The sequence below is a fragment of the Colletes latitarsis genome, chromosome 1 (assembly GCF_051014445.1).
Source record: "Colletes latitarsis isolate SP2378_abdomen chromosome 1, iyColLati1, whole genome shotgun sequence".
In the NCBI taxonomy this organism is placed as follows: Eukaryota; Metazoa; Arthropoda; class Insecta; order Hymenoptera; family Colletidae; genus Colletes; species Colletes latitarsis.
This window is the reverse complement of record NC_135134.1, coordinates 21,937,304-21,957,339: the sequence shown is the minus strand read 5'-3', so window position 1 is coordinate 21,957,339 and position 20,036 is coordinate 21,937,304.

Below are 20,036 nucleotides of genomic sequence, written 5' to 3'. Positions count from 1 at the left end.
TTTCTCGTACTTGTTGGCTAGATCCTGCGCTTTTTCTGGTTTGGATCACGTAGTAGTGTGGTACCACACTGAAACAGTCGACTAAACCTGGTCACGATCAATATTTTAGAGGATAACGCATGTTAGGTCTAGGTTAGGTCTGGGCTTTACTCCCATCATGCTCATACTTTCGCATATTTCTCATGCTTGTTGGCCAGATCCTGGGCTTTCACTGGTTTGGGTCACGTAGTTATGTGGTACCACACTGAAACAGTCCATTAAACCAGGTTTCGATCAATATTTTTGAGGATAACGCATGTTAGGTCCATGTTAGGTCTGGGATTTGCTCTCATCAGGCTTATACATTCACATTTTCCGCATACTTGATGGCCAGGTCCTGGCCTTTTTCTGGTTTGGATCACGTAGTTATGTGGTATCATACTGAAACAGTCGACTGAACCTGGTCATGATCAATATTTTAGAGGATAACCCATGTTAGGTCTAGGTTAGGTCTGGGATTTGCACTCATCAGGCTCATACATTCACATTTTCCGCATACTTGTTGGCCAGATCCTGGGCTTTTCCTGTTTTGGATCAAGTGGTAATGTGGCATCACACGGAAAGAGTCCATTAAACCTGGTTTCGATCAATATTTTAGAGGATAACGCAACTTAGGTCTTGGTTAGGCCTTCAGGCTCTCATCAGGCTCACACGTTCGCATTCTTCACATACCTGGTAAGCAGATCGAGGGTTTTTTCTGGTTTGCATCACGTGGTAATGTGGTAGCACACTGAAACAGACAATTATGCCTGGTTTCTATCAGTATTTTAGAGGATAACACATGTTAGGACTAGGTTAGGTCTGGGATTTGCACTCATCAGGCTCATACTTTCGCATATTTCTCATACTTGTTGGCCAGATTCAGAGCTTTTTCTGGTTTGGATCACGTAGTTATGTGGTATCATACTGAAACAGTCGACTGAACCTGGTCATGATCAATATTTTAGAGGATAACGCATGTTAGGTCTAGGTTAGGTCTGGGATTTGCACTCATCAGGCTCATACATTCACATTTTCCGCATACTTGTTGGCCAGATCCTGGGCTTTTTATGGTTTAGATCAAGTGGTAATGTGGCACCACACTGAAACAGTCCTTTAAGCCTGGTTTCGATCAATATTTTAGAGGATAACGCATGTTAGGTCTTGGTTCGGCCTTGGATTTGCCCTCATCAGGCTCACACGATCGCATTCTTCACATACCTGGTGAAAAGAACCTGGGTTTTTTCTAGTTTGGATCACGTGGTAATGTGGTACCACACTGAAACAGTCGATTAAACCTGGTTTCGATCGATATTTTAGAGGATAACGCATGTTAGGTCCATGTTAGGTCTGGGATTTGCTCTCATCATGGTCATACATTCGCATATTTCTCATACTTGATGGCCAGATCCTGGGCTTTTTCTGGTTTGGATCACGTAGTAATGTGGTACCACACTGAAACTGTCCATTAAACCTGGCTCCGATCAATATTTTAGAGGATAACGCATGTTAGGTCTATGTCAGGTCTGGGATTTCCTCTCATCAGGCTCATACATTCACATTTTCCGCATACTTGTTGGCCAGATCCTGGGCTTTTTATGGTTTAGATCAAGTGGTAATGTGGCACCACACTGAAACAGTCCATTAAGCCTGGTTTCGATCAATATTTTATTGGATAACGCATGTTAGGTCTTGGTTCGGCCTTGGATTTGCCCTCATCAGGCTCACACGATCGCATTCTTCACATACCTGGTGAAAAGAACCTGGGTTTTTTCTAGTTTGGATCACGTGGTAATGTGGTACCACACTGAAACAGTCGATTAAACCTGGTTTCGATCGATATTTTAGAGGATAACGCATGTTAGGTCCATGTTAGGTCTGGGATTTGCTCTCATCAGGCTCATACTTTCGCATATTTCTCATACTTGATGGCCAGGTCCTGGCCTTTTTCTGGTTTGGATCACGTAGTAATGTGGTACCACACTGAAACAGTCGACTAAACCTGGTCTCGGTCAATATTATAGAGGATAACGCATGTTAGGTCTAGGTTAGGTCTGGGATTTGCTCTCATCATGGTCATACTTTCGCATATTTCTCATACTTGTTGGCCAGATCCTGGGCTTTCACTGGTTTGGATCACGTAGTTATGTGGTACCACACTGAAACAGTGAAATTAAACCTGGTCTCGATCAGTATTTTAGAGGATAACACATGTTAGGACTAGGTTAGGTCTGGGATTTGCACTCATCAGGCTCATACTTTCGCATATTTCTCATACTTGATGGCCAGATTCAGAGCTTTTTCTGGTTTGGATCACGTGGTAATGTGGTACCACACTGAAACAGTCGACTAAACCTGGTCACGATCAATATTTTAGAGGATAACGCATGTTAGGTCTGGGTTAGGTCTGGGATTTGCACTCATCAGGCTCATACTTTCGCATATTTCTCATACTTGATGGCCAGATCCTGGCCTTTTTCTGGTTTGGATCACGTAGTAATGTGGGACCACACTGAAACAGTCGATTAAACCTGGTCTCGATCAATATTTTAGAGGATAACGCATGTTAGGTCTGGGTTAGGTCTGGGATTTGCACTCATCAGGCTCATACTTTCGCATATTTCTCATACTTGATGGCCAGATCCTGGCCTTTTTCTGGTTTGGATCACGTAGTAATGTGGTACCACACTGAGACAGTCGACTAAACCTGGTCACGATCAATATTTTAGAGGATAACACATGTTAGGTCTAGGTTAGGTCTGGGATTTGCACTCATCAGGCTCATACTTTCGCATATTTCTCATACTTGATGGCCAGATCCTGGGCTTTTTCTGGTTTGGATCACTTAGTACTGTGGTACCACACTGAAACAGTCGACTAAACCTGGTCTCGATCAATATTTTAGGGGAAAACGCATGTTAGGTCTGGATTAGGTCGGGGATTTGACCTCATCAGGCTCATACTTTCGCATTTTCCGCATACTTGTTGGCCAGATCCCGGGCTTTTTCTGGTTCGGATCACGTGGTAATGTGGTATGACACTGAAACAGTCCATTAAACCTGGTTTCGATCAATATTTTAGAGGATAACACATGTTAAGTCTGAGTTGGATGTAGGATTTGCCCCCATCAGGCTCATACTTTCGCATATATCTCATACTTGATGGCCAGATTCAGAGCTTTTTCTGGTTTGGATCACGTGGTAATGTGGTACCACACTGAAACAGTCAATTAAACCTAGTCTGGGTCAACATTTCGAAGGATAACCCATGTTAGGTCTAGGTTAGGTCTGGGATTTGCTCTCATCAGTCTCATACTTTCGCATGTTTCTCATACTTGATGGCCAGATTCTGGGCTTTTTTTGGTTTGGATCACGCAGTAATGTGGTACCACACTGAAACAGACCATTAAACCTGGTCACGATCAATATTTTTGAAGATAATGCATGTTAGGTCTAGGTTAGGTCTGGGATTTGCCCTCATCAGGCTCACACTTTCACATTTTCCGCATACTTGTTGGCCAGATCCTGGACTTTTTCTTGATTGGATCACGTAGTTATGTGGTACCACACCGAAACAGTCGACTAAGCCTGGTCACGATCGATATTTTAGTGGATAATGCATGCTAGGTCTGGATGGGGTATGGGATTTGCCCTCATCAGTCTCATACTTTCGCATTCTTCACATACTTCTTGAACAGATCCTGGGTTTTTTCTGGTATGGATCACATAGTAGTGTGGTACCACACTGAAACAGTCGATTAAAACTTGTTTCGATCGATATTTTAGAGGATAACGCATGTTAGGTCTGGATCAGGTCTGGGATTTTCCCACATCAGGCTCATACTTTCGCATATTTCTCATACTTGATGGCCAGGTCCTGGTCTTTTTCTGGTTTGGATCACGTAGTAATGTGGTACCACACTGAAACAGTCGACTAAACCTGGTCTCGGTCAATATTTTGGAGGATAACGCATGTTAGGTCTAGGTTAGGTCTGGGATTTGCTCTCATCATGGTCATACTTTCGCATATTTCTCATACTTGTTGGCCAGATCCTGGGCTTTCACTGGTTTGGATCACGTAGTTATGTGGTACCACACTGAAACAGTCAAATTAAACCTGGTCTCGATCAGTATTTTAGAGGATAACACATGTTCGGTCTAGGTTAGGTCTGGGATTTGCACTCATCCGGCTCATACTTTCGCATATTTCTCATACTTGATGGCCAGATTCAGAGCTTTTTCTGGTTTGGATCACGTGGTAATGTGGTACCACACTGAAACAGTCAATTAAACCTAGTCTGGGTCAACATTTCAAAGGATAACTCATGTTAGGTCTAGGTTAGGTCTGGGATTTGCCCTCATCAGGCTCATACTTTCGCATATATCTAATACTTGATGGCCGGATTCTTGGCCTTTTATGGTTTAGATCACGTAGTAATGCGGTACCACACTGAAACAGTCCATTAAACCTGGTTCCGAACAATATTTTTGAGGTTAACGCATGTTATGGTCTCGGTTAGGTCTAGGATTTGCCCAGCATCAGGCACGTGATTTCGCATATTTCTCATACTTGTTGGCCAGATTCTGGGCTTTCACTGCTTTGGATCACGTAGCAATGTGGTACCACACTGAAACAGTCCAGTAAACCTGGTTTTGATCAATAATTTAGAAGATAACTCTTGTTAGGTCTGGGTTAGGTCTGGGATTTGCCCTCTTCAGTCTCATACTTTCGCATTCTTCACATTCTTATTGGCCAGATCCTGGGTTTTTTCTGGTTTTGATCACATAGTAATGTGGTACCACACTGAAACTGTCCATTAAACCTGGTTTCGATCAATATTTTAGAGGATAACGCATGTCAGGTCTATGTTAGGTCTGGGATTTGCTCTCATCAGGCTCATACTTTCGCATATTTCTCATACTTGTTGGCCAGATTCTGGGCTTTTTTTGGCTTGGATCACGTAGTAATGTGGGACCACACTGAAACAGTCGACTAAACCTGGTCACGATCAATATTTTAGAGGATAACACATGTTAGGTCTAGGTTAGGTCTGGGATTTGCACTCATCAGGCTCATACTTTCGCATATTTCTCATACTTGATGGCCAGATCCTGGGCTTTTTCTGGTTTGGATCACTTAGTACTGTGGTACCACACTGAAACAGTCGACTAAACCTGGTCTCGATCAATATTTTAGGGGAAAACGCATGTTAGGTCTGGATTAGGTCGGGGATTTGACCTCATCAGGCTCATACTTTCGCATTTTCCGCATACTTGTTGGCCAGATCCCGGGCTTTTTCTGGTTCGGATCACGTGGTAATGTGGTATGACACTGAAACAGTCCATTAAACCTGGTTTCGATCAATATTTTAGAGGATAACACATGTTAGGTCTAGGTTAGGTCTGGGATTTGCACTCATCAGGCTCATACTTTCGCATATTTCTCATACTTGATGGCCAGATCCTGGGCTTTTTCTGGTTTGGATCACTTAGTACTGTGGTACCACACAAAAACAGTCGACTGAGCCTGGTCACGATCAATATTTTAGAGGATAATGCATGTTAGGTCTAGGTTAGGTATGGGATATGCACTCATCAGGCTCATACTTTCGCATTTTCCGCATACTTGTTGGCCAGATCCCGGGCTTTTTCTGGTTTGGATCACGTGGTAATGTGGTATCACACTGAAACAGACAATTAAGCTTGGTTTCTATCAATATTTTAGAGGATAACACATGTTACGTCTAGGTTAGTTCTGGGATTTGCACTCATCAGGCTCATACTTTCGCATATATCTCTTACTTGATGGCCAGATTCTGGGCTCTTTCTGGATTGGATCACGTGTTAATGTGGTACCACGCTGAAACAGGCCATTAAACCTGGTTTCGATCAATATTTTAGAGGAAAACGGATGTTAGGTCTATGTTAGGTCCGGGATTTGCCCCCATCAGGCTCACACTTTCGCATTCTTCACATACCTGTTGAACAGATCCTAGGTTTTTTCTGGTTTGGATCACGTGGTAATGTGGTACCACACTGAAACAGTCAATTAAACCTAGTCTGGGTCAACATTTCGAAGGATAACCCATGTTAGGTCTAGGTTAGGTCTGGGATTTGCTCTCATCAGTCTCATACTTTCGCATGTTTCTCATACTTGATGGCCAGATTCTGGGCTTTTTTTGGTTTGGATCACGCAGTAATGTGGTACCACACTGAAACAGACCATTAAACCTGGTCACGATCAATATCTTAGAAGATAATGCATGTTAGGTCTAGGTTAGGTCTGGGATTTGCCCTCATCAGGCTCATACTTTCGCATTTTCCGCATACTTGTTGGCCAGATCCTGGACTTTTTCTTGATTGGATCACGTAGTAATGTGGTACCACACCGAAACAGTCGACTAAGCCTGGTCACGATCGATATTTTAGTGGATAATGCATGTTAGGTCTGGATTGGGTATGGGATTTGCCCTCATCAGTCTCATACTTTCGCATTCTTCACATACTTCTTGAACAGATCCTGGGTTTTTTCTGGTATGGATCACATAGTAGTGTGGTACCACACTGAAACAGTCGATTAAAACTTGTTTCGAACGATATTTTAGAGGATAACGCATGTTAGGTCTGGATCAGGTCTGGGATTTTCCCACATCAGGCTCATACTTTCGCATATTTCTCATACTTGATTGCCAGATTCTGGGCTTTTTTTGGTTTGGATCACGTAGTAATGTGGTACCACACTGAAACAGTCCATTAAACCAGGTTTCGATCAATATTTTTGAGGATAACTCATGTTAGGTCCATGTTAGGTCTGGGATTTGCTCTCATCAGGCTTATACATTCACATTTTCCGCATTCTTGTTGGCCAGATCCCGGGCTTTTTCTGGTTTAGATCACGTGGTAATGTCGTATCATAACGAAACAGTCCATTAAACCTGGTTTCGATCAATATTTTAGAGGATAACACATGTTAAGTCTGAGTTGGGTCTTGGATTTGCTCTCATCAGGCTCATACTTTCGCATATATCTCTTACTTGATGGCCAGATTCTAGGCTCTTTCTGGATTGGATCACATGGTAATGTGGTACCACACTGAAACAGTCGACTAAGCCTGGTCACGATCAATATTTTAGTGGATAACGCATGTTAGCTATGGATTAGGTATGGGATTTGACCTCATCAGTCTCATACTTTCGCATTCTTCACATACTTCTTGAACAGATCCTGGGTTTTTTCTGGTATGGATCACATAGTAGTGTGGTACCACACTGAAACAGTCGATTAAAACTTGTTTCGATCGATATTTTAGAGGATAACGCATGTTAGGTCTGGATTAGGTCTGGGATTTTCCCTCATCAGGGTCATACTTTCGCATATTTCTCATACTTGTTGGCCAGATTCTGGTCTTTTTTTGGTTTGGATCACGTAGTAATGTGGTACCACACTGAAACAGTCCATTAAACCTGGTTTCGATCAAAATTTTAGAGGATAATGCATGTTAGGTCTTTGTTAGGTCTGGGATTTGACTTCATCAGGGTCATATTTTCGCATATTTCTCATGCATGTTGACCAGATCCTGGGCTTTGACTGGTTTGGATCACGTAGTTATGTGGTATCATACTGAAACAGTCCATTAAACCTGGTTTCGATCAATATTTTACAGGATGACACATGTTAAGTCTGAGTTGGGTGTAGGATTTGCCCTCATCAGGCTCATACTTTCGCATATATCTCTTACTTGATGGCCAGATTCTGGGCTTTTTCTGGGTTGGATCACGTAGTAATGTGGTACCACACTGAAACAGTCGACTAAGCCTGGTCACGATCAATATTTTAGTGGATAACGCATGTTAGATCTGGATTAGGTATGGGATTTGACCTCATCAGTCTCATACTTTCGCATTCTTCACATATTTCTTGAACAGATCCTGGGTTTTTTCTGGTATGGATCACATAGTAGAGTGGTACCACACTGAAACAGTCAATTAAACCTGGTTTCGATCCATATTTTAGAGGGTAACGCATGTTGGGTCTATGTTAGGTCCGGGATTTGCTCTCATCAGGCTCATACTTTCGCATATTTCTCTTACTTGTTAGCCAGATCCTTAGCTTTTTCTAGTTTGGATCACACAGTAATGTGGTACCACACTGAAACAGACCATTAATCCTGGTTTCGATCAATATTTTAGAGGATAACACATGTTAGGTCTAGGTTAGGTCTGGGATTTGCACTCATCAGGCTCATACTTTCGCATATTTCTCATACTTGATGCCAGATTCTGGGCTTTTTCTGGTTTGGATCACGTAGTAATGTGGTACCACACAAAAACAGTCGACTGAGCCTGGTCACGATCAATATTTTAGAGGATAATGCATGTTAGGTCTAGGTTAGGTATGGGATATGCACTCATCAGGCTCATACTTTCGCATTTTCCGCATACTTGTTGGCCAGATCCCGGGCTTTTTCTGGTTTGGATCACGTGGTAATGTGGTATCACACTGAAACAGACAATTAAGCTTGGTTTCTATCAATATTTTAGAGGATAACACATGTTACGTCTAGGTTAGTTCTGGGATTTGCACTCATCAGGCTCATACTTTCGCATATATCTCTTACTTGATGGCCAGATTCTGGGCTCTTTCTGGATTGGATCACGTAGTAATGTGGTACCACACTGAAACAGTCGATTAAACCTGGTTTCGATCGATATTTTAGAGGATAACGCATGTTAGGTCTAGGTTAGGTCTGGGATTTGCTCTCATCATGCTCATACTTTCGCATATTTCTCATGCATGTTGGCCAGATCCTGGGCTTTCACTGGTTTGGATCACGTAGTTATGTGGTATCATACTGAAACAGTCCATTAAACCTGGTTTCGATCAATATTTTAGAGGATAACACATGTTAAGTCTGAGTTGGGTCTAGGATTTGCCCTCATCAGGCTCACACTTTCGCATATATCTCTTACTTGATGGGCAGATTCTGGGCTTTTTTTGGATTGGATCACGTAGTAATTTGGTACCACACTGAAACAGTCGACTAAGCCAGGTCACGATCAATATTTTAGTGGATAACGCATGTTAGGTCTGGATTAGGTATGGGATTTGACCTCATCAGTCTCATACTTTCGCATTCTTCACATACTTCTTGAACAGATCCTGGGTTTTTTCTGGTATGGATCACATAGTAGTGTGGTACCACACTGAAACTGTCGACTAAACCTGGTCTCGATCAATATTTTAGAGCATAACGCATGTTAGTTCTATGTTAGGGTTGGGATTTGCAGTCATCAGGCTCATACTTTCGCATATATCTCTTACCTGATGGGCAGATTCTGGGCTTTTTTTGGATTGGATCACGTAGTAATTTGGTACCACACTGAAACAGTCGACTAAGCCAGGTCACGATCAATATTTTAGTGGATAATGCATGTTAGGTCTGGATTAGGTATGGGATTTGCCCTCATCAGTCTCATATTTTCGCATATTTCTCATGCATGTTGGCCAGATCCTGGGCTTTCACTGGTTTGGATCACGTAGTTATGTGGTATCATACCGAAACAGTCCATAAAACCTGGTTTCGATCAATATTTTACAGGATGACACATGTTAAGTCTGAGTTGGGTGTAGGATTTGCCCTCATCAGGCTCATACTTTCGCATATATCTCTTACTTGATGGCCAGATTCTGGGCTTTTTCTGGTTTGGATCACGTAGGAATGTGGTACCACACTGATACAGTCGACTAAACCTGGTCACGATCAATATTTTTGAGGATAATGCATGTTAGGTCTAGGTTAGGTCTGGGATTTGCACTCATCAGGCTCATACTTTCGCATATTTCTCATACTTGATGGCCAGATCCTGGGCTTTTTCTGGTATGGACCACGTAGTAATGTGGTACCACACTGAAACTGTCGACTAAACCTGGTCTCGATCAATATTTTAGAGCATAACGCATGTTAGGTCTGGATTAGCTCTGGGATTTGCCCTCATCAGGCTCATACTTTCGCATATGTCTCATACTTGATGGCCAGATTCTGGGCTTTTTTTGGCTTGGATCACGTAGGAATGTTGTACCACACTGAAACAGTCGACTAAACCTGGTCACGATCAATATTTTTGAGGATAATGCATGTTAGGTCTAGGTTAGGTCTGGGATTTGCACTCATCAGGCTCATACTTTCGCATATTTCTCATACTTGATGGCCAGACTCTGGGCTTTTTTTGGTTTGGATCACGTAGTAATGAGGAACCACACTGAAACAGTCCATTAAACCTGGTTTCGATCAATATTTTAGAGGATAACGCATGTTAGGTCTATGTTAGGTCTGGGATTTGCTCTCATCAGGCTTATACATTCACATTTTCCGCATACTTGTTGGCCAGCTCCCGGGCTTTTTCTCGTTTCGATCACGTGGTAATGTGGTATCGTACTGAAACAGTCCATTAAACCTGGTTTCGATCAATATTTTAGAGGAGAACACATGTTAAGTCTAGGTTAGGTCTGGGATTTTCCCTCATCAGGGTCATACTTTCGCATATTTCTCATACTTGTTGGCCAGATTCTGGTCTTTTTTTGGTTTGGATCACGTAGTAATGTGGTACCACACTGAAACAGTCCATTAAACCTGGTTTCGATCAAAATTTTAGAGGATAATGCATGTTAGGTCTGTGTTGGGTCTGGGATTTGACTTTATCAGGGTCATATTTTCGCAGTTTTAACATACATGTTGACCTGATCGAGGGGTTCTTTCTGGTTTGGATCACGTAGAAATGTGGTACCACACTGAAACAGTCAATTAAACCTGGTTTCGATGAATATTTTGGAGGATAACGCATGTTAGGTCTAGGTTAGGCCTTGGATTTGCCCCATCAGGCTCATACTTTCGCATATTTCTCAAACTTGTTGGCCAGATTCTGGTCTTTTTTTGGTTTGGATCACGTAGAAATGTGGTACCACACTGAAACAGTCCATTAAACCTGGTTCGATCAACATTTTAGAGGATAACGCATGATAGGTCTTGGTTAGGCCTTGGATTTGCCCTCATCAGGCTCACACTGTCGCATTCTTCACATACCTGTTGAACAGATCCTGTGTTTTTTCTGGTTTGAATCACGCAGTAATGTGGTACCGCACTGAAACAGACCATTAAACCTGGTTTCGATCAATATTTTAGAGGATAACACATGTCAGGTCTAGGTTAGACCTTGGATTTGCACTCATCAGGGTCATACTTTCGCATTCTTCACATACTTGTTGAACAGAACCCGGGTTTTTTCTGGTTTGGATCACGTAGCAATGTGGTACCACACTGAAACAGTCGACTACACCTGGTCCCGATCAATATTTTGGGGGAAAACGCATGTTAGGCCTGGATTAGGTCTGGGATATGCCCAAATCAGGCTCATACTTTCGCATTTTCCGCATACTTGTTGGCAAGATCCCGGGCTTTTTCTGGTTTGGATCACGTAGTAATGTGGTACCACACTGAAACAGTCAATTAAACCTGGTCTGGGTCAACATTTCAAAGGATAACTCATGTTAGGTCTAGGTTAGGTCAGGGATTTGCTCTCATCAGGCTCATACTTTCGCATATTTCCAATACTTGATGGCCAGATCCTAGCCATTTTCTGGTTTGGATCACGCAGTCATGTGGCACCACACTGAAACAGTCGACTAAACCTGGTCTCGGTCAATATTTTATAGGATAACGCATGTTAGGTCTGGATTAGGTCTGGGATTTTCCCTCATCAGGCTCATACTTTCGCATATTTCTCATACTTGATGGCCAGATCCTGGCCTTTTTCTGCTTTGGATCACGTAGGAATGTGGTACCACACTGAAACAGTCCATTAAACCTGGTTTCGATTAATATTTTAGAGGATAACACATGTTAAGTCTGAGTTGGGTCTAGGATTTGCCCTCCTCAGGCTCATACTTTCGCATATATCTCTTACTTGATGGCCAGATTCTGGGCTTTTTCTGGATTGGATCACGTAGTAATGTGGTACCACACCGAAACAGTCGACTAAACCTGGGCACAATCAATATTTTAGAGGATTACGCATGTTAGGACTAGGTTAGGTCTGGGACTTGCTCTCATCATGCTGATACTTTCGCATATTTCTCATGCTTGTTGGCCAGATCCTGGGCTTTCTCTGGTTTGGATCACGTAGTTATGTGGTACCACACTGAAACTGTCAAATTAAACCTGGTCTCGATCAATATTTTAGAGGATAACACATGTTAGGTCTAGGTTAGTTCTGGGACTTGTACTCATCAGGCTCATACTTTCGCATATTTCTCATACTTGATGGCTAGATTCTGGGATTTTTTTGGCTTTGATCACGTAGTAATGTGGTACCACACTGAAACTGTCGACTAAACCTGGTCTCGATCAATATTTTAGAGCATAACGCATGTTAGGTCTATGTTAGGGTTGGGATTTGCAGTCATCAGGCTCATACTTTCGCATATATCTCTTACCTGATGGCCAGATTCTGGGCTTTTTCTGGATTGGATCATGTAGTAATGTGGTACCACACCGAAACAGTCGACTAGGCCTGGTCACGATCGATATTTTAGTGGATAATGCATGTTAGGTCTGGATTAGGTATGGGATTTGCCCTCATCAGTCTCATACTTTCGCATTCTCCACATACTTCTTGAACAGATCCTGGGTTTTTTCTGGTATGGATCACTTAGTAGTGTGGTACCACACTGAAACAGTCGATTAAAACTTGTTTCGATCGATATTTTAGAGGATAACGCATGTTAGGTCTGGATTAGGTCTGGGATTTTCCCTCATCAGGCTCATACTTTCGCATATTTCTCATACTTGATGGCCAGATCCTGGCCATTTTCTGCTTTGGATCACGTAGTAATGTGGTACCACACAGAAACAGTCGACTAAACCTGGTCTGGGTCAATATTTTAGAGGATAACGCATGTTAGGTCTAGGTTAGGTCTGGGATTTGCTCTCATCAGGCTCATACTTTTCCATATTTCTCGTACTTGTTGGCCAGATCCTGCGCTTTTTCTGGTTTGGATCACGTAGTAGTGTGGTACCACACTGAAACAGTCGACTAAACCTGGTCTCGATCAATATTTTAGGGGAAAACGAATGTTAGGTCTATGTTAGGTCTCGGATTTGCTCTCATCAGGCTTATACATTCACGTTTTCCGCATACTTGTTGGCCAGATCCCGGGCTTTTTCTGGTTCGGATCACTTAGTAATGTGGTACCACACTGAAACAGTCGACTAAACCTGGTCTCGATCAATATTTTAGGGGAAAACGCATGTTAGGCCAATGTTAGGTCTGGGATTTGCTCTCATCTGGCTTATACATTCACATTTTCCGCATACTTGCTGGCCAGATCCCGGGCTTTTTCTCGTTTCGATCACGTGGTAATGTGGTACCACACTGAAACAGTCAATCAAACCTAGTCTGGGTCAACATTTCAAAGGATAACTCATGTTAGGTCTAGGTTAGGTCTGGGATTTGCTCTCATCAGTCTCATACTTTCGCATGTTTCTCATACTTGATGGCCAGACTCTGGGCTTTTTTTGGTTTGGATCACGTAGTAATGAGGAACCACACTGAAACAGTCCATTAAACCTGGTTTCGATCAATATTTTAGAGGATAACGCATGTTAGGTCTATGTTAGGTCTGGGATTTGCTCTCATCAGGCTTATACATTCACATTTTCCGCATACTTGTTGGCCAGCTCCCGGGCTTTTTCTCGTTTCGATCACGTGGTAATGTGGTATCGTACTGAAACAGTCCATTAAACCTGGTTTCGATCAATATTTTAGAGGAGAACACATGTTAAGTCTAGGTTAGGTCTGGGATTTTCCCACATCAGGGTCATACTTTCGCATATTTCTCATACTTGTTGGCCAGATTCTGGTCTTTTTTTGGTTTGGATCACGCAGTAATGTGGTACCACACTGAAACAGTCCATTAAACCTGGTTTCGATCAAAATTTTAGAGGATAATGCATGTTAGGTCTGTGTTGGGTCTGGGATTTGACTTTATCAGGGTCATATTTTCGCAGTTTTAACATACATGTTGACCTGATCGAGGGGTTCTTTCTGGTTTGGATCACGTAGAAATGTGGTACCACACTGAAACAGTCAATTAAACCTTGTTTCGATGAATATTTTGGAGGATAACGCATGTTAGGTCTAGGTTAGGCCTTGGATTTGCCCAATCAGGCTCATACTTTCGCATATTTCTCATACTTGTTGGCCAGATTCTGGTCTTTTTTTGGTTTGGATCACGTAGAAATGTGGTACCACACTGAAACAGTCCATTAAACCTGGTTTCGATCAACATTTTAGAGGATAACGCATGATAGGTCTTGGTTAGGCCTTGGATTTGCCCTCATCAGGCTCACACTGTCGCATTCTTCACATACCTGTTGAACAGATCCTGTGTTTTTTCTGGTTTGGATCACGCAGTAATGTGGTACCACACTGAAACAGACCATTAAACCTGGTTTCGATCAATATTTTAGAGGATAACATATCTCAGGTCTAGGTTAGACCTTGGATTTGCACTCATCAGGGTCATACTTTCGCATTCTTCACATACTTGTTGAACAGAACCCGGGTTTTTTCTGGTTTGGATCACGTAGCAATGTGGTACCACACTGAAGCAGTCGACTACACCTGGTCTCGATCAATATTTTAGGGGAAAACGCATGTTAGGCCTGGATTAGGTCTGGGATTTGCCCAAATCAGGCTCATACTTTCGCATTTTCCGCATACTTGTTGGCAAGATCCCGGGCGTTTTCTGGTTTGGATCACGTAGAAATGTGGTACCACACTGAAACAGTCAATTAAACCTGGTCTGGGTCAACATTTCAAAGGATAACTCATGTTAGGTCTAGGTTAGGTCAGGGATTTGCTCTCATCAGGCTCATACTTTCGCATATTTCCAATACTTGATGGCCAGATCCTAGCCATTTTCTGGTTTGGATCACGCAGTCATGTGGCACCACACTGAAACAGTCGACTAAACCTGGTCTCGGTCAATATTTTAGAGGATAACGCATGTTAGGTCTAGGTTAGGTCTGGGATTTGCTCTCATCATGCTCATACTTTCGCATATTTCTCATTCTTGTTGGCCAGATCCTGGGCTTTCACTGGTTTGGATCACGTAGTAATGCGGTACCACGCTGAAACAGACCATTAAACCTGGTTTCGATTAATATTTTAGAGGGTAACACATGTTAAGTCTGAGTTGGGTCTAGGATTTGCCCTCCTCAGGCTCATACTTTCGCATATATCTCTTACTTGATGGCCAGATTCTGGGTTTTTTCTGGATTGAATCACGTAGTAATGTGGTACCACACCGAAACAGTCGACTAAGCCTGGTCACGATGAATATCTTAGTGGATAATGCATGTTAGGTCTGGATTATGTATGGGATTTGCCCTCATCAGTCTGATACTTTCGCATTCCTCACATACTTGTTGATCAGATCCTGGGTTTTTTCTGGTATGGATCACATAGTAGTGTGGTACCACACTGAAACAGTCGATTAAAACTTGTTTCGATCGACATTTTAGAGGATAACGCATGTTAGGTCTGGATTAGGTCTGGGATTTTCCCTCATCAGGCTCATACTTTCGCATATTTCTCATACTTGAAGGCCAGATCCTGGCCTTTTTCTGCTTTGGATCACGTAGGAATGTGGTACCACACTGAAACAGTCCATTAAACCTGGTTTCGATTAATATTTTAGAGGATAACACATGTTAAGTCTGAGTTGGGTCTAGGATTTGCCCTCCTCAGGCTCATACTTTCGCATATATCTCTTACTTGATGGCCAGATTCTGGGCTTTTTCTGGATTGGATCACGTAGTAATGTGGTATCACACCGAAACAGTCGACTAAACCTGGGCACGATCAATATTTTAGAGGATAACGCATGTTAGGACTAGGATAGGTCTGGGATTTGCTCTCATCATGCTCATACTTTCGCATATTTCTCATGCTTGTTGGCCAGATCCTGGGCTTTCTCTGGTTTGGATCACGTAGTTATGTGGTACCACACTGAAACTGTCAAATTAAACCTGGTCTCGACCAATATTTTAGAGGATAACACATGTTAGGTCTAGGTTAGTTCTGGGACTTGTACTCATCAGGCTCATACTTTCGCATATTTCTCATACTTGATGGCTAGATTCTGGGCTTTTTTTGGCTTTGATCACGTAGTAATGTGGTACCACACTGAAACAGTCGACTAAACCTGGTCTCGATCAATATTTTAGAGCATAACGCATGTTAGGTCTATGTTAGGGTTGGGATTTGCAGTCATCAGGCTCATACTTTCGCATATATCTCTTACTTGATGGCCAGATTCTGGGCTTTTTCTGGATTGGATCATGTAGTAATGTAGTACCACACCGAAACAGTCGACTAGGCCTGGTCTCGATCAATATTTTAGAGGATAACGCATGTTAGGTCTGGATTAGGTCTGGGATTTGCCCCCTTCAGGCTCATACTTTTGCATATTTCTCATACTTGATGGCCAGATTCTGGGCTTTTTCTGGTATGGATCACATAGTAGTGTGGTACCACACTGAAACAGTCGATTAAAACTTGTTTCGATCGATATTTTAGAGGATAACGCATGTTAGGTCTGGATTAGGTCTGGGATTTTACCTCATCAGGCTCATACTTTCGCATATTTCTCATACTTGATGGCCAGATCCTGGCCTTTTTCTGCTTTGGATCACGTAGTAATGTGGTACCACACTGAAACAGTCGATTAAAACTTGTTTCGATCGATATTTTAGAGGATAACGCATGTTAGGTCTGGATTAGGTCTGGGATTTTCCCTCATAAGGCTCATACTTTCGCATATTTCTCATAATTGATGGCCAGATCCTGGCCTTTTTCTGCTTTGGATCACGTAGTAATGTGGTACCACACAGAAACAGTCGACTAAACCTGGTCTGGGTCAATATTTTAGAGGATAACGCATGTTAGGTCTAGGCTAGGTCTGGGATTTGCTCTCATCAGGCTCATACTTTTGCATATTTCTCGTACTTGTTGGCCAGATCCTGCGCTTTTTCTGGTTTGGATCACGTAGTAGTGTGGTACCACACTGAAACAGTCGACTAAACCTGGTCTCGATCAATATTTTAGGGGAAAACGCATGTTAGGTCTATGTTAGGTCTGGGATTTGCTCTCATCAGGCTTATACATTCACATTTTCCGCATACTTGTTGGCCAAATCCCGGGCTTTTTCTGGTTCGGATCACTTAGTAATGTGGTACCACACTGAAACTGTCGACTAAACCTGGTCTCGATCAATATTTTAGAGCATAACGCAAGTTAGGTCTGGATTAGCTCTGGGATTTGCCCTCATCAGGCTCATACTTTCGCATATTTCTCATACTTGATGGCCAGATTCTGGGCTTTTTTTGGTTTGGATTACGTAGGAATGGTGTACCACACTGAAACAGTCGACTAAACCTGGTCACGATCAATATTTTTGAGGATAATGCATGTTAGGTCTAGGTTAGGTCTGGGATTTGCACTCATCAGGCTCATACTTTCGCATATTTCTCATACTTGATGGCCAGATTCTGGGCCTTTTTTGGTTTCGATCACGTAGTAATGCGGTTCCACGCTGAAGCAGACCATTAAACCTGGTTTCGATCAATATTTTAGAGGATGACGCATGTTAGGTCTGGATTAGGTCTGGGATTTGCCCTCATCAGGCTCATACTTTCGCATTTTCCGCATACTTGTTGGCCAGATCCCGGGCTTTTTCTGGTTTGGATCACGTGGGAATGTGGTATCACACTGAAACAGACAATTAAACCTAGTCTGGGTCAACATTTCAAAGGATAACTCATGTTAGGTCTAGGTTAGGTCTGGGATTTCCTCTCATCAGGCTCATACCTTTGCATATTTCTCGTACTTGTTAGCCAGATCCTGCGCATTTTCTGGAATGGATCACGTAGTAATGCGCATTTTCTGGAATGGATCACGTAATAATGTGGTACCACACTGAAACAGTCGACTAAACCTGGTCACGATCAATATTTTAGAGGATAACGCATGTTAGGTCTAGGTTAGGTCTGGGATTTGCTCTCATCATGCTCATACTTTCGCATATTTCTCATTCTTGTTGGCCAAATCCTGGGCTTTCACTGGTTTGGATCACGTAGTAATGCGGTACCACACTGAAACAGACCATTAAACCTGGTCACGATCAATATTTTTGAGGATAATGCATGTTAGGTCTAGGTTAGGTCTGGGATTTGCACTGATCAGGCTCATACTTTCGCATATATCTCTTACTTGATGGCCAGATTCTGGGCTTTTTCTGGATTGGATCATGTAGTAATGTGGTACCACACCGAAACAGTCGACTAGGCCTGGTCACGATCGATGTTTTAGTGGATAATGCATGTTAGGTCTGGATTAGGTATGGGATTTGCCCTCATCAGTCTCATACTTTCGCATTCTTCTCATACTTCTTGAACAGATCCTGGGTTTTTTCTGGTATGGATCACATAGTAGTGTGGTACCACACTGAAACAGTCGATTAAAACTTGTTTCGATCGATATTTTAGAGGATAACGCATGTTAGGTCTGGATTAGGTCTGGGATTTTCCCTCATAAGGCTCATACTTTCGCACATTTCTCATAATTGATGGCCAGATCCTGGCCTTTTTCTGCTTTGGATCACGTAGTAATGTGGTACCACACAGAAACAGTCGACTAAACCTGGTCTGGGTCAATATTTTAGAGGATAACGCATGTTAGGTCTAGGCTAGGTCTGGGATTTGCTCTCATCAGGCTCATACTTTTGCATATTTCTCGTACTTGTTGGCCAGATCCTGCGCTTTTTCTGGTTTGGATCACGTAGTAGTGTGGTACCACACTGAAACAGTCGACTAAACCTGGTCTCGATCAATATTTTAGGGGAAAACGCATGTTAGGTCTATGTTAGGTCTGGGATTTGCTCTCATCAGGCTTATACATTCACATTTTCCGCATACTTGTTGGCCAAATCCCGGGCTTTTTCTGGTTCGGATCACTTAGTAATGTGGTACCACACTGAAACAGTCGACTAAACCTGGTCTCGATCAATATTTTAGGGGAAAACGCATGTTAGGCCAATGTTAGGTCTGGGATTTGCTCTCATCAGGCTTATACATTCACATTTTCCGCATACTTGTTGGCCAGATCCCGGGCTTTTTCTGGTTCGGATCACTTAGTAATGTGGTACCACACTGAAACAGTCGACTAAACCTGGTCTCGATCAATATTTTAGGGGAAAACGCATGTTAGGCCAATGTTAGGTCTGGGATTTGCTCTCATCAGGCTTATACATTCACATTTTCCGCATACTTGTTGGCCAGATCCCGGGCTTTTTCTCGTTTCGATCACGTGGTAATGTGGTACCACACTGAAACAGTCGACTAAACCTGGTCTCGATCAATATTTTAGGGGAAAACGCATGTTAGGTCTATGTTAGGTCTGGGATTTGCTCCCATCAGGCTTATACATTCACATTTTCCGCATACTTGTTGGCCAGATCCCGGGCTTTTTCTGGTTCGGATCACTTAGTAATGTGGTACCACACTGAAACAGTCGACTAAACCTGGTCTCGATCAATATTTTAGGGGAAAACGCATGTTAGGCCAATGTTAGGTCTGGGATTTGCTCTCATCAGGCTTATACATTCACATTTTCCGCATACTTCTTGGCCAGATCCCAGGCTTTATCTCGTTTCGATCACGTGGTAATGTGGTACCACACTGAAACAGTCAATTAAACCTAGTCTGGGTCAACATTTCAAAGGATAACACATGTTAGGTCTAGGTTAGGTCTGGGATTTGCTTTCATCAGTCTCATACTTTCGCATGTTTCTCACACTTGATGGCCAGATTCTGGACTTTTTTTGGTTTGGATCACGCAGTAATGTTGTACCACACTGAAACAGACCATTAAACCTGGTTTCGATCAATATTTTAGAGGATAA